We start from the raw sequence: 14407 nt of genomic DNA, 5'->3' as shown, positions 1-14407 counted from the left end.
GCTGCTGAGAGGCACTTGAGGTGCGTCAAGAATGTTGCGAAGTATACTATAACGCCGTAGCAGCACAAGTTCGTGGAACATTTGAAGCCATGAAGAAGACAGACCACCCAGCCCTCAAATGTAGCTGGAGCGTTACATAGGCCGAATGGCGTCAGTTTGCATTGATAAACAGCATCTGGTATTGCAAAGGCCGTCTTCTCGCGGTCTAGATCAGTCATGGAAACCTGCCAGTAGCCGGAGCCTAGGTCAATAGAAGAGAAATAGCGAGCAGCGTGGAGCCAGTCAAGGGCGTCATCAATTCCATTTAGGCGATACACGCCCTTTTTTGTAACTCTGTAACTCTTTTTCGTAACTCTGGTATGTCCTGTTGTGCAACTTGAGAGGTACAAATTGAAGGTCGTGCAAGTCTACGCCCCTAAATCCAGTCATGATGACGTGGAAGTCGAGAGCTTCTATGAAGACGTAGAATAGGCGATGGGTAAAGTAACAAAACAATACACTATACTGATGGGCACTTCAACGCCAGGGTAGGCAAGAAGCAGGCTGGAGACAAGTCAGTGGGGGAATGTAGCACAGGCTCTAGGAATAGCAGGGGAGAACCGAATAATATGCGGATAATGAATACCTTCCTCCGCAAGCGGGATAGCCGAAAGTGCACTTGGAGGAGCCCGAATGACGAGTCCCAAAATGAAATAGACCTTATACTCTGCGCTAGCCCTGGCACCATTCAAGATGTGGACGTGCTCGGCAAGGTGCACTGCAGTGACCATAGGATGGTAAAAAGTCGAATCAGCCTAGACTTGAGGAGGGAACGGAAGAAACTGGTACATCAGAAGCCGATCAATGAGTTAGCGGTAAGAGGGAAAATAGAGGAATTCCGCATCAAGCTACAGAGCCGGTATCCCGCTTTAACTCAGGAAGAGGACGTTAGAGTTGAAGCAATGAACAACAATCTTATGGGCATCATTAAGGAGTGTGCAATAGAAGTCGGTCGTAACATTTTTATGCAGCATAGCAGTAAGCTATCGCAGGAGACGAAAGATCTGATTAAGAAACGGCATTGTATGAAAGCCTCTAACCCTACAGCTATATTAGAACTGGCAGAACTTTCCAAGTTAATCAACAAGTGTAATACGGCTGGTATAAGGCAGTATATTATGGATAGAATTGAACATGCCCTCAGGAACGGAGAAAGCCTAAAAACAGTGAAGAAACTAGGAAGAGGGAAGAATCAGATGTATGCGTTAAGAGAAAAAGCCGGCAATATCATTACTAATATGGATAAGATAGTTCAAGTGGCCGATGAGTTCTATAGTGATTTATACAGCACCAGTGCAACCACGATCATAATGTAAAAGGGAATAGTCAAGAGGAATTTGACATCCCACAAGTAACACCGGAAGAAGTAAAGAAAGCATTGGGAGCTAGGCAAAATGGGAAGCCAGCTGGGAAGGATCAGGTAACAGAATATTTCTTGAAGGATGGTGGGCAGATTGTTCTACAAAAACTGGCCACCCTCTATTCGCAATGCCTCATGACTTCGAGCATACCAGAATCTTGGAAGAACGCCATCATAATCTTAATCCATAAGAAAGGGGGCGCCAAGGACTTGAAGAATTGTAGACCGATCAGCTTACTGTCCCTTGCCTACAAAGTATATACTAAGGTAATCGCTAATAGAATGATGAAAGCTTTGGACTTCTATCACCCGAAGGACAAGGCAGGATTTCGTAAAGGCTACTCAACAATAGACCATATTCACATTATCAATCAGTTGATAGAGAAACGTGCGGAATATAACCAACCTTTATATATGGCTTTCAATGATTACGAGAAAGCGTTTGATTCAGTTCAAACCTCAGCAGTCATGCAGACATTACGGAATCAGGGTGTAGACGAGCCGTATATAAATTTACTGGAAGACATCAAATAGCGTTTCCACAGCCACTGTTGTCCTCAATAAAGAAAGCAACAAAATCCCAATAAAGGCGTCAGGCAGGGAGACACAATCTCTCCAATGCATTCACAGCGTGTTTCCAGAAGGTGTTCAGAGAACTGCATTGGGAAGAATTGGGGATAAGAGTTAATGAAGTATATCTTAGGAACTTGTGATTCGCTGATGATATTACCTTGCTTAGTAACTCCGGGGACCAATTGCAATGCATGCTCACTGACCTGGAGAGGCAAAGCAGAAGGGTGGTTCTAAAAATTAATCTCCAGAGAACTAAGGTAATGTTTAACAGTCTCGGGAAGAGAACAGCAGTTTACGATAGGTAGCGAGGCACTGGAAGTGGTGAGGGAATACGTCTACTTAGAACAGGTAGTGACTGCGGATCCGGATCATGAGACTGAAATCATCAGAAGAATAAGAATGGGCTGGAGAGCGTTTGGCAGGCATTCTCACATCATGAACCGCCGGTTGCCATTATCCCTCAAGAGAAAAGTGTATAACTGCTGTGTCTTACCAGTGCCCACATACAGGGCAGAAACTTGGAGGCCTATGAAAAGTGCTTTAGTGTAATTTAGGACGATACTGCGAGCTATGGAAAGAAGAATGATGGGTGTAACGTTAAGGTTGGATAAGAAGAGAGCATATTGGGTGAGGGAACAAACGCGAGTTAATAGTATCTCAGTTGAAATAAAAAAAAGAAATGGACATGGCCAGGGCAAATAATGAGGAGGGAAGATAACCGATGGGTATTAATGGTTACGGACTGGGTTCCAAGAGAAGGCAAGCGTTAAAGGGGGAGGTAGAAAGTTAGGTCGGCGGATGAGATTAAGAAGTTTGAAGGGACAATAACGCCACAATTAGTCCATGACGGCGGTAGTTGGAGAAGTATGGGAGAGGCCTTTGCCTTGCAGTGGGCCTAACGAGGCTGATGATGACGATGACGAAAGTTGCAGATAGTGCACGCAAAATCGCCATGAGCCATCTTCTTTTCGACCAAGATGACATGTGACGCTGCTGGGCTATACGACGGTTGAATAATGTTTTTGGCAAGCATTTTGCGAACATGGGCGAGATTAACTTAATGATCAGCCGGCGATATTCGATACGGGCGGCGATGAATAGGAGTAACATCGCCTGTGCCCACGCAATGCCTACCAGTTGCAATTTATCCCAAAGAACGGTCGCAAAAGTAAAAAAAAATGCTGGCTCTCTCGCAATAGACAGCAAATGCAAGCATGAAATGGCTACGGCCAAAAGAGATTGTTTGCAGGTGATACTAGCCACTATTTTAAAATGGGTGTAGTGCGTGTTTGCAATGGTTGTGGGCGAAATTCAAATTTGGAGGTGCGCCAACATAAACTCAGGGGTGGGCCAACTTGATATTTTTGGATGGGCCAGCTTTAATTAAAGCGGTGGCCCAACTTGGAATTTGGGGGTGGGTCAACTTAAATTTGAGGACGGGTGCAGCGGAAATCTGCGAGCGGCCAAACCATATTTGGGGGTGAGCGAACTAAAATTTGGATGATGGCTAACTTAAAATTTGGGTGTGGGTCTAGCTAATATTTTGGGGTGGCTCATTGTCCGACTGAACGCTACTGAGCTTCCTTCGACTTATGAACAGCTCGCGGACAAGCGATCGCGTTGAGACGCTTTGTGCGTTTTCATTGTGGCGCAGTCATAATGCGTGCTTGTGCGGACGGGTAACGTGCGCATAACAAGGGCTTGCCAGAACAGCGACGGTGCCATGGCGATGCACTGTCTCTTCACGCAGCACCTGACGCGCTACGGCGGCAGCTGCTGTTCCCTTTCGACTGCTCTGCTGCGTCGAGGTGTGCTTGTTCCCGGCGTTACGGTTAAATTGCCGCAAAGTTGTTGAAGGATTCGGATGCGGAGAGAAAATGGCATTTGTCTACTAAAGCGTTAGCATACCTTGCCACCGGAAAGGCCATGGGTTGACGTACATAAGATAGGAAAGGCAAGTAAGCAAAACTAAGCAAAAATGAAGTCGCAGCTGATCCAAACAACGTTTACAATTTGATTGGAAATTCTTGTAAATTTTGTCACTTTTGGTGGAGATACGAGGCATTGCTGTTTGCGCATGAAAAGGCTGACGAGCTCGCCTTTGTGATCCATGAAAACATTGCTGTTCATAGCAGTTTCAATGGCTCGTCGACCGTGGGAGGGTGTGCTTTCTGGTCATGTTCTTTCTACGATAATCGGCGCAAGAACGTAGGCAGGCACCTTTCTTCACTAAAACTACTAAGATGCCCACGGACTCTTCGATGCCTCGATCATTTTTTTTCCTGCAGCATTTCATCAACTTTATCGCCTCCCTTTTGCGTGCTGAAACTGGGTGCACACTTTGTCGATGTGGTCAAGCGCGTTGTTTTTTTTTTGGGGGGGGGAGGGGGTCAGTATGTTATGCTTTACAATTGGGGTTGGTCGAATCCTGAATAACGTCAAAAAGCAATCTTTATATTACCGGAGAAGACTGTTGAGCTGTTGTTACTTACGTATGGGGACACTTGGATTGATGTTGGAAGCTGATCCACAAGCAATGGCCACCGAGTTAGATGCCCGGAATCCAATAGGCCAAATGTATTGCCGGTTTCCCCAGTTCCTCCATTTATGCGATTGATGCCCTTGTTGAGGTGTTTGAACACCTTGCTAAAATTTGGTATGAGCACTTTCGCTTTCCCTTCTCGCGGGCAAGTTATTTCTCTTGCAACGCGAATTTCACGGCGGCGGAGAACATGATCTCACCCTATATGAAGCTTTCAACATCAGCGGATGTTTCGGTGCCGACAGATATAATCATACTGGCGTGAGGCGTGAAGCTTACTTGGTCATAGACCAAGGTTACTTAGGGCCCTTCATGGCGGTATCGCATTATTTTAGGCAGCGTTATCGATGACTGCTGTCATCGATAACCAACATAATTACCAACAAGACGCAGTCGATGACTGCGCCTTGTTGGTTGGGGAAGTTGATGCCAATTATTTTGTTCTGTAAACACTGCTGAAGGATAACAAATATTGCAGGGTAAGTCTGGTTATCAACTAACTTTGGGTGTGCAGATTCCTGTCGGCGGTAACAGGTGTCGTCCAGCTGTCCGAATTGAAATGTCATCCCATGCAGTGGTTACTTGCTTCGAATTGGCGGCGACTGGTTCACCAATTACGCAATAGAGGTCTCTTTCGTCTACAAGAGCTGTGAATTGATAGCCTTCAAAATGAACGTTGAGAACTGTAGTTTTTCGTGTGCATTGCACTGGGTCGCGACAGGCTACGGTGGCGTCGCGTTGGACCACTGATGTCACATTGAGCCGTGAAGCCTTCTTTAGGCGTGGTTTTCATGTTTTATAGCCTCCGTATACGCAACGACTAGTTGGATGGATCTTGCGGTGTGGTTATTAGCAAAGGGAGGATCTTCCGCACTTCGACGGACATCTACCGCACCTTCACAGGTTGGCCTTATTAGTTTTCCGCATATAGGCTGAAAGACAGGCCAGGGGTTGTACCACTGTACCAGCGGCGCTGCCGCGAGAGGTAACGTCATTGCAACGGCGCACGGGATGGCCATGCAAGTATCCACTGAATAGTGGGGACATAGCAGACGATGTGTCGATGGTTATCGCCTGGTAAGGGGCGAGGTGCATTGAGAGTGAATACTCGTAGACCCTTCTCGCCATATGGCAACAACTGCAGACATTACCCGCTTCTTTGCAGTCATAGCAAAGCGGGCGGTGGTTGCGGGGGCGCCAGGTGCTCGTCCTTAGTGGGAAAAAGCACGGCAATTCACGACATAACTTTTAGTACATTGATTTTGTACCACGGGGTCTACGGCCTTTGAAGATTCAAAATTCGAGCGATGACGCATGAAGTGTACTGGGTGAAATCAGAATAAACATTAAGGGAATAGAAGACCACGACATCAACTTTTCCCGCCGAGTGCTAATCGGAAATCGCTGATCAGGTAACTGCCTCACCTACAAGACGAGTGGCCGGCTCGTCCATTGTCAATCAGCTGTTTTTCTGCTATAGAAAGGTGTACGAGAGGCTCGGTCGGGCATCGTAAAGACGGGTGCAGAACCTCATAAATCGAATCTCCTCCTCCCCTTCTTCCCATGCTTTGTCTAATTTTATGTTCCGATCGGATTGTCATGCGGCTTCACCGGGCGTTTTATGAAAGCGAAATTGTACTTCAGTCGCTGGAGTTCTCGTAATCTGAAAAGGTCATATTCAAAAAAAAATAATGCAAGCTTGTGAATAATTATGATGGGCGCATGTTTCAGGATATGCAGGCACAGCTTTGAGATTCTTAATCTCAGTTGGGCTCAGTTTACAAGTCCAGTTGTGTATTTGCGTGCAGGTGCCTGGTCGCGTTATGTGTGCTGCCAGACAACAATTTATTTGTTTTTTTTTTCTTGCCTGGGTGACATCTACAAGCCCAGTAACTTCTCTTATGGCTTGGTAAGCGAGGGATTAAAGAAAGGAATTCATCTGTAACTGGTCCATAGTCAAACCACCTGCTTCTCTGAAGGGCTTCAAACAAGACGCATTACTTTGAACATGAACCTGGAATAGTTCCGTTCTTTTCGCAAGCTCGCAACGAAGAAAAACTTTCGAGGTCATTTGCTTCTCTATGTACATGGCAAGTTATGCTTGCGTCCAGGCCTCTTAGCTAAGCATTGCTGAAACCGTAATCGAACCAAATATATACTCATGTACACAACCAACTTAAAACTCGCGAAATCCACCACGTTGGCTCAGTTGCTATGATGGTCTGCTGTTTTATACACTCTTGCGGCTATTACGGCGAGTTTTTCGATACAAACCGCAGGCATGTGTACCTTTACGCTATAATGAACGTTAATGAACTCTAGGTCAAAATGCTACCGTCCCCTCCACATTGGCATCAGCGATTTTCTTTTGAGGCGGTCTGGATCGTTAAATTAGGTTGACGAGAACTACCGATATTTAACTAGGAGCAACGTAAGTCAAGCAATTGTTTCTCGTAGTGTTTGTCTTCTTTAGCCTTCTCACAGCGTGGGAAATAAACAGCATAATTAGGCACTTCATACGGGTATGGCTAATGTCTCATTGTGCCGAACCGGGGCTTGAATGTTTAACCAGGTTGAATGTAATGTTTTCGAGTTTTCATTTTTAGCAATAAAATGCATAATAAACCATCAGAATACAAGCTTCAGGCGTTCGCAATTACGCAATAACACTTTGAATTTGCGTAGCTAAATCCACCTGGAAAGCTTATGGCATCAGAGGCTAGGCTACATAAAATCCAGGTAAATGGTTATTCGATCAAATAACACACACAAGTCATCTATCTGTAGTTAGCCGTGTTTCCAGGAGTCAAAGAGAAGCTTGTGTTAACGCCAGAAAAAGTATGAATCTCCATGATCGTAGCAGAAAAAGGCAGTTCTCGGCTCTAGAACTACCACACCTAACACCGGAAGGTCGACGGACTACGCAGCCATCGGGAATATCCAAGGTGGGTGAATGTTTGCGCCACGAAGTTTTAATACACTGCCACGCCAGCGGCCTGGCTAACCCTAACTAGCTAGGTCTATGACGCCACTGTTCCCCCCACTTCGGCGGGAACGACGCCTGACTCGGCGCGGTCGTGCCCCCTCTTCGCCGCGAGACGCGAAGATGGACGTCGTAGAAGTGAAAGGCGAGACAATTTCCCCGGAAGAATATGACGACCAGGGCTGCATTGCGGCCCACGAACGCCGTAGTAACGCCACGAGTCACCCAGACCTCGATGAACGATCCAATAATATCGGAGACTCGCCGGTTTCAACGGCGCGGAAAACCGCGAATGCTCGAATTCTACAACGATCAATGGCCCCGAGGCAACCGCAGCTACCAGAAGATCACTACAAGATCGTGATCCGTCCGAGAGGTGGGCTCGATATGGCGCAACAACGCATTGCGCACATAAACGATGGAGTTCTTCTGGCAGCCGCACTGACACCAGAAAATGGCGCAGAAGATACGCTACAAATCAATCCAACAAAACAACACCATGATCATGAGCACGCCGAAACTGGAGAATGCGAAACGCTACAGCCAGATACGGGAAATCCAACTCGGATCGAACAATTACAGTACGGCCGCTTAAATTACTTCGCTGGAGAACACCTCTAAGGGACACATCTAAGTGTAACGAACACCTCTAAGGGTATACACGGTAAACCAGAATACGACACGCCCGAGAAAAAAGCCTAGTGAACTGCAGAAACGCGGCTATATCGGACGCATGGGACGCACTGATTCGGTTGGGATAGTGTTTGAAGGTACCTACGTACCATACTACGTGTACTGCCGCGGAGCTGAATACCGATGCCTGCTATATCGTAAGCAGTACTAGACATGTACCACCTGTGGCCGCTTTGGCCACCGAGCGGATGTTTGCCCGACACCGAGCAACAAAAGATTTCGCGTGTGCGCAACTCTCAATCCACCCGAAGATCATCAATGTGAGCCAAGATGCTTCATGTGTGGGAACGGACACCTCACGGGAGACAAAAAGTGCCGTGAATGATTCGACACCCCATATCTTCTTAGAAAGAGGGAGTGGAAACAACAACAACGGAATGAACATCAACCGCAGAAAGCTATGGCAGACAATCGCCCGAGTTGGTCCGGGGAGCAGTCGGGCAGCACTGAATCGCAGAAAGGATCGACATGGACCAACAGCCATGGCAGCAGACGCCGCGACAGGAGCAGCTTTAGCTCCTTCCCGAAACTCTCCGGTGGAGGCGGTGGCGGCCGGTCCAGCTCCAAGTCCCGGTCCAGGCCCCGGCCCAGGTCCGAATCAAGATCGAGAGGATCCCCACTACACAGAACCCCGGAGGGTTCTGGTGAGTACGGGGACAAGAAAACGCAGGTGAGCTGGGCAGACACGGTATCCCGCACTGATCATCATCATCATCAGCCTGGTTACGCCCACTGCAGGGCAAAGGCCTCCCTCATACTTCTCGAACAACCCCGGTCATGTACTAATTGTGGCCATGTCGGCCTTGCAAACTTCTTAATCTCATCCGCCCACATAACTTTCTGCCGCACCCTGCTACGCTTCCCTTCCCTTGGAATCCAGTCCGTAACCCTCAATGACCATCGGTTATCTTCCCTCCTCATTACATGTCCTACCCATGCCCCCATATCCTTTTCTTGATTTCAACTAAGATGTCAATAACTCGCGTGTGTTCCCTCACCCCAATCTGCTGTTTGCTTATCCCTTAACGTTACACCCATCATTCTTCTTTCCTCCGTCTCCGTATTCCTCCGTCTAAAGTAACACCTAAAATAGAAGGGTCCGCCCTGGAGCAGCGTCTCAACGCAGGAAGGAAAGCAAGTAGAGAGAATGTTTGTGGAGTTAACTAAGACGCTACAACAACAATTCGCTGGGTTACAGGTACAGTTCGTGGAAATTCTACAAAGAATAAAAGGCGTTGATACCCGAATAACAGTTGTTGAAAACGCGCAAACACTGTTGAGGCCTGCGGGAGTGGACCGGTAAAAGCGGCCACCAAACCATATCATCGACCCGTAGTAACAGAAACCAGGAAAGTCACCGGGGAGAATCAAACAATTAAACATGGCTCTGCGTAATAAGGACATAATATCGCAATGCAACTGTCACGGGTATCGCCGGAAACGGGGACACCAACAGCAGTTCATAAGTAGCAAGGAGGCCCCAGACGTCATCGCCCTGCAAGAAACGGGGAGACTGGCTAAATTATTCGGTTACAAAGCATACTGTGCTTCCGACGAAAAAACGTCCGTTACCACTCTACTACATAGAAACCTTACTTTTATAGAACGCAACACTGGCCTGACTGGCGTAGACCACGTCCTGATTGAAATCATTCCCAAACGAAAGGGAGGAGGAAGGTTTTTCATCTTAAACGTATACAGTAGCCCTCGAAACAAGCTGAGATTCAGCCCGCTTTATCTTAAATCCTTAAATTTAGCAGAAAGAGATGCAATGGTAATTGTACGAGTTTACTGCACGCCACCCGGCTTGAGGATACCGTTTGGGGAACGTGAAGGTTCGTAATCTATGGTTAGACGCTCAGCAGGAGGATCCCACTGTCGTAACGGATCCACAGGCTCCCACTAGAATGAGTAACAGTGTGAGCAATGACAACACAACAGACCTAACTTTTACAAAGAACACGCCCACTGCTAAATGGATAAATACATAAGAAGACCTTGGTAGTCATTACTTCATTGCAGCGACAACTGTACACGCTGGCCCATCAAGAAATAAAGGCAGGAAAATAACGATTGTCGAATGGGACTCCTTCCGCAAAATATGGGAGGAGTAAGCTGATGAAGTGGTGCATTACATCGAAATTTGGAGTAAAAAACTTGATCAAAGTGTGAAATGAGCCACCAAGACTATTCCGGAAAAAGCGCGGATAGAGGAGGCGGACAGCAAACTCCTCCATATGTGGGAGCAGCAAAAACTTGATAGAAACCTGAGAAGGAAAATCGCCATGCTCAATAAGGAAATAGACGACTATGCGAACAGATTAATCCTTCAAAATTGGGAGCCCACATGCAACGCCATGGAGAGAAAGATAGGGCTACCTAAAATCTGAAATCTTCTGCGTTATCTTTTAGACGCAGAAAACAGCAAGTCCATACTACGACAGTGCCTGCACAAAATAATTCAGATACAAAGGCACAGGAATAACTTTTACAGGAACTACAAAGGCTATACGTAGCAAATACAACCACAGAACAACATCAGTATACTGGTAAGGAAAACCCGGATCTTGACAGCCCCATAACCGAGGCTGGAGTTTGAGCGGAGCTCATCAGGCTCAACACGAAATTGACGCCAGGCGCGGATGGAATAACCAACAAGATCCTGAGAAATCTCGATGATGAACCTATCTCGGCCCTCACCATGTATAATAACAACTGCTGGGAAGAGGTTAATATTCCCTGCCAATGGAAACCGCCCCGGTTATAATGATTCCAAAGCCGGGAAAGAAACTTCAACTTGAGAATCTCAGGCCCATATCGTTAACGTTGTCTGCTGGCAAGCTCATCGAGCATGTGATCCTCACATGTCTAACCAATTACATGGACGATAATGTCCTGTTCCCGCACACCATGATCGGGTTTAGACGGAAACTGTCTACACAAGACATTATGTTGCAAATCAAACAACAAATAATAGACGCGGGACCTCAAACACTGGATACCAAAGCTATCCTTGGTCTTCATCTTACGAAGGCTATTGACAACATCATGCACAGGGCTCTTCTAGAAAACTTACAAAGCCAAGGAGTGGGGCAACGAACCCATGCGTATGTTAAACACTTTCTCTCTGACCGTATTGTGCAAATCACAATCGGTGAAGTGAAATCCAAAGAGATAAAACTCGGAAGCCGGGGCACACCACAATGATCAGTCTTATCTCCCCTTATTTTTAGTGTAGCTATGATTGGCCTGGTCAGCAGAACTAGAAAATATAGAGGGATTATAGCATTGCCTGTACGCCGATGATATCACCCCTTTGGGTAAAAGGTGGAAGTGATGGCCAGATAGAGGAAACTTTCCAAACAGCCATACATACGGTGAAGGAATATATCGTGGATAAAGGATTGAGATGGTCGCCGCAAAAATCAGAATAACTTCTGTACGACCGACAAGAAGAGGCCGTTGGAGTTCTAGGATAAACCAAACATCAAGCTTTTTGTAAATGGCAACCAAATACCTATTGACGACAGCATTAGAGTCCTCGGACTCCACATATCAGCGAATGGTCACAACGGGGAAACAATCAGAATATAAGAAAACGGCGCACAACAAACAATGAGGCTAATTAAGAGAATAGCTAATCGCCATTATGGGAAAGAAGAGAACAATCTGGTACGACCAGTTCAGGCTTTTGTCAGCCGCATAGTATATGTAACCCCTTACCTAAATCTCCATGTATCAGAAAAGAGAAAAATCGAAGGCATCATTACACGGTTATTCAAACAAGCCATAGGTCTGCCGATAAACACATCGAATGACAGGCTACTAGCCTTAGGTTCCCATAACACGCTCGAAGAACTCATAGAAGCCCATACAATAGCGCGATACGAAAGACTCACACAAACACCTACTGGCAAACACATACTTAACAAGTTTAGAGTAACATACACACCACCATATTGCACTAAAGTAGACATTTCCCAAGAAATAAGGAACCAGCTTATTATCCCCCCGCTACCCAAAAACATGCATCCCGAAAACCACAGGGAAAGGCGGGAAGAAAGGGCAAGGGCTATACAGAGGAGATTCCAACGCTCTCAGGACATGATGTACGCCGACACGGCAGAGTACACGACTAATAAGAATATATCTATCGTTGCAGTGAACTCCGAAGGTGCTCTTAAGGTCAGCGGATCTATTAAAACAAACAGAGCCGAGGTGGCTGAGAAATCAGCCATTGCTCTCGCAGTGGCTTCCACACTGGCCAGGATAATAGTCAGCGATTCTAAAACCGCCGTGGTAAATTACGCAAACGGGCGCATTTCGCCGGGATCAAAACAAATCCTGGCAAACTTCGGCGGTCAGCGGGTTGCTCATATTATATGGGCGCCTGCGCCCTCCTCCCTTCCCAACAATGAGGCAGCCGACACCGTGCCTCGAGGACTCACAAGCCGAGCCACCGGGACACCGCGGCTGGGGCTGACAGGGGACCGGATGGTTGGCTACAGGGAGATAACTAGCCATTACAGATTGGGGAGGGTGCGTTTTCCCCCCGCACATCCATCACTTAATAAGCAGCAGGCGGTGGCATGGCGCCTCCTTCAAACCAATACGTATCCAAATCCGGTGACTTATAATCATTATTACACAGACCAATGTTCGGCCAAATGTAAATTTTGTCAAGGAAGGATGGACCTGGATCACATTATCTGGGCCTGCCCTCGGGCCCCCCGACAGGGCCAAAAAATTAAGGATCCGAAGCAGTGGGAGACCGTGTTGCTCAGCTTGGCCCTCGAAGACGAACTTTTGACCATCCAGCAGGCCGAGGATGCCGCTGCAGCTCAAGGGCTTCTGGCCGCCTTCTAGGCGGGGTGCAACTCCCCCCCCCCAATCTGCCGGGTATATAAACAAAAGCTATTTCTCTCTCTCTCTCTCTCATGGTCATTGCGCTTTGACTTTCTATAAAGACTCATCGGCGCATTCTTTTCGTTGGTTTCAAGCTACCCATCTGCAAGAGCAATTAATTCTAACGCAACTAAACAGCGCCACACATCCCCAAGCGTTTCACGGCCATTTGCATTATATCTACGTATCTGTGTCATTTTTCGCGTTTGTTAATATGTATGTGCAAGTCGTATGGCCAAAGGAAAAGCTCCTTGCGTTTTCGGAAACCTGATGTATAGAAATATATTCACTTAGGTGCGAGCGAGATGTCACTGCCACTTTACTTTTCGATCTTATAAAGGACATTTCTTATTCCTAACGTAAGCAGTCAGCGGTCTTTGACGTGCTAATTGAGCCTTATATCTACGTTTAATCTACAACCTGCGCTGTCGCTGATCTTGTGTTCTATCTGCTGCACTTGAAGGAAGCACAAAAAATTGTAACACACTCCCACAACTGCATTGCTTTTCTGCCAGTTATATGTAATAAACGTCGCGGCAGCATACGAGCCTCTAAATTAATAAATAGCGCGATTATCTTTTCTATGTATTGATTTAAGAGCTGCAGTGTCGTCGATTTGATGGTAATAAATGGTGGAATCAATACTCTGCAGCCTGCTTCTCCTGATTATTTTTCAGTGTGCCATAAACATGATCTCCAGCTTCAAATCCGCTTGCGTGAACTAGCTTTAAGTTTATGCAGCGCTTACGTAAACCGAGGGATAGTGTCCCTCTACAGAGCTTTGCATATCTCGCTTAGCGTCTTCAAAAACCGATTTGGCGCTTACCGCTGCACTCATCGTGCTGAAATTTTGCAGAAATATCACGTTCTGGTGTCTGCGTCGTTCAGTCTAACACTTGGCACAGTTAATTGTCTCGTTTATCAAGAAAAAAGTGTAAATATGCCTACGCTTCGGGGATGCGAATTTCTTTGGGAAACTCACTTCTCCACCTGTCTGCCAGCTACACAAATCAGCCGGTCTGGGAGGGCTGCCGAGCACTGCCTGCTCATAGAACATGCGGCACCTCCCTGAAACCTTCCTTTTTGCAGTTGCCAGCAAGCGGCGAAACAATTTTATGCTTACAATGCTTAAGCCGTCGTGGCAGCAGCTATGATCCCCACATATGAAAAGGCAAATTTGCACTTTTACAGCGAAGCTGCTTATGAAGGCGCTGAGCCGTCGATGTCCGAGTTTGCTAACACTATCATCATCAGCAATGGCTCGAGCGTCGTCGTCGTCTTCCACCGCTGGTTCGGTTGCCACTCGTCATTT

The sequence above is a fragment of the Dermacentor variabilis genome, chromosome 7, assembly GCF_050947875.1.
Source record: "Dermacentor variabilis isolate Ectoservices chromosome 7, ASM5094787v1, whole genome shotgun sequence".
In the NCBI taxonomy this organism is placed as follows: Eukaryota; Metazoa; Arthropoda; class Arachnida; order Ixodida; family Ixodidae; genus Dermacentor; species Dermacentor variabilis.
This window is presented reverse-complemented; position numbering follows the sequence as displayed.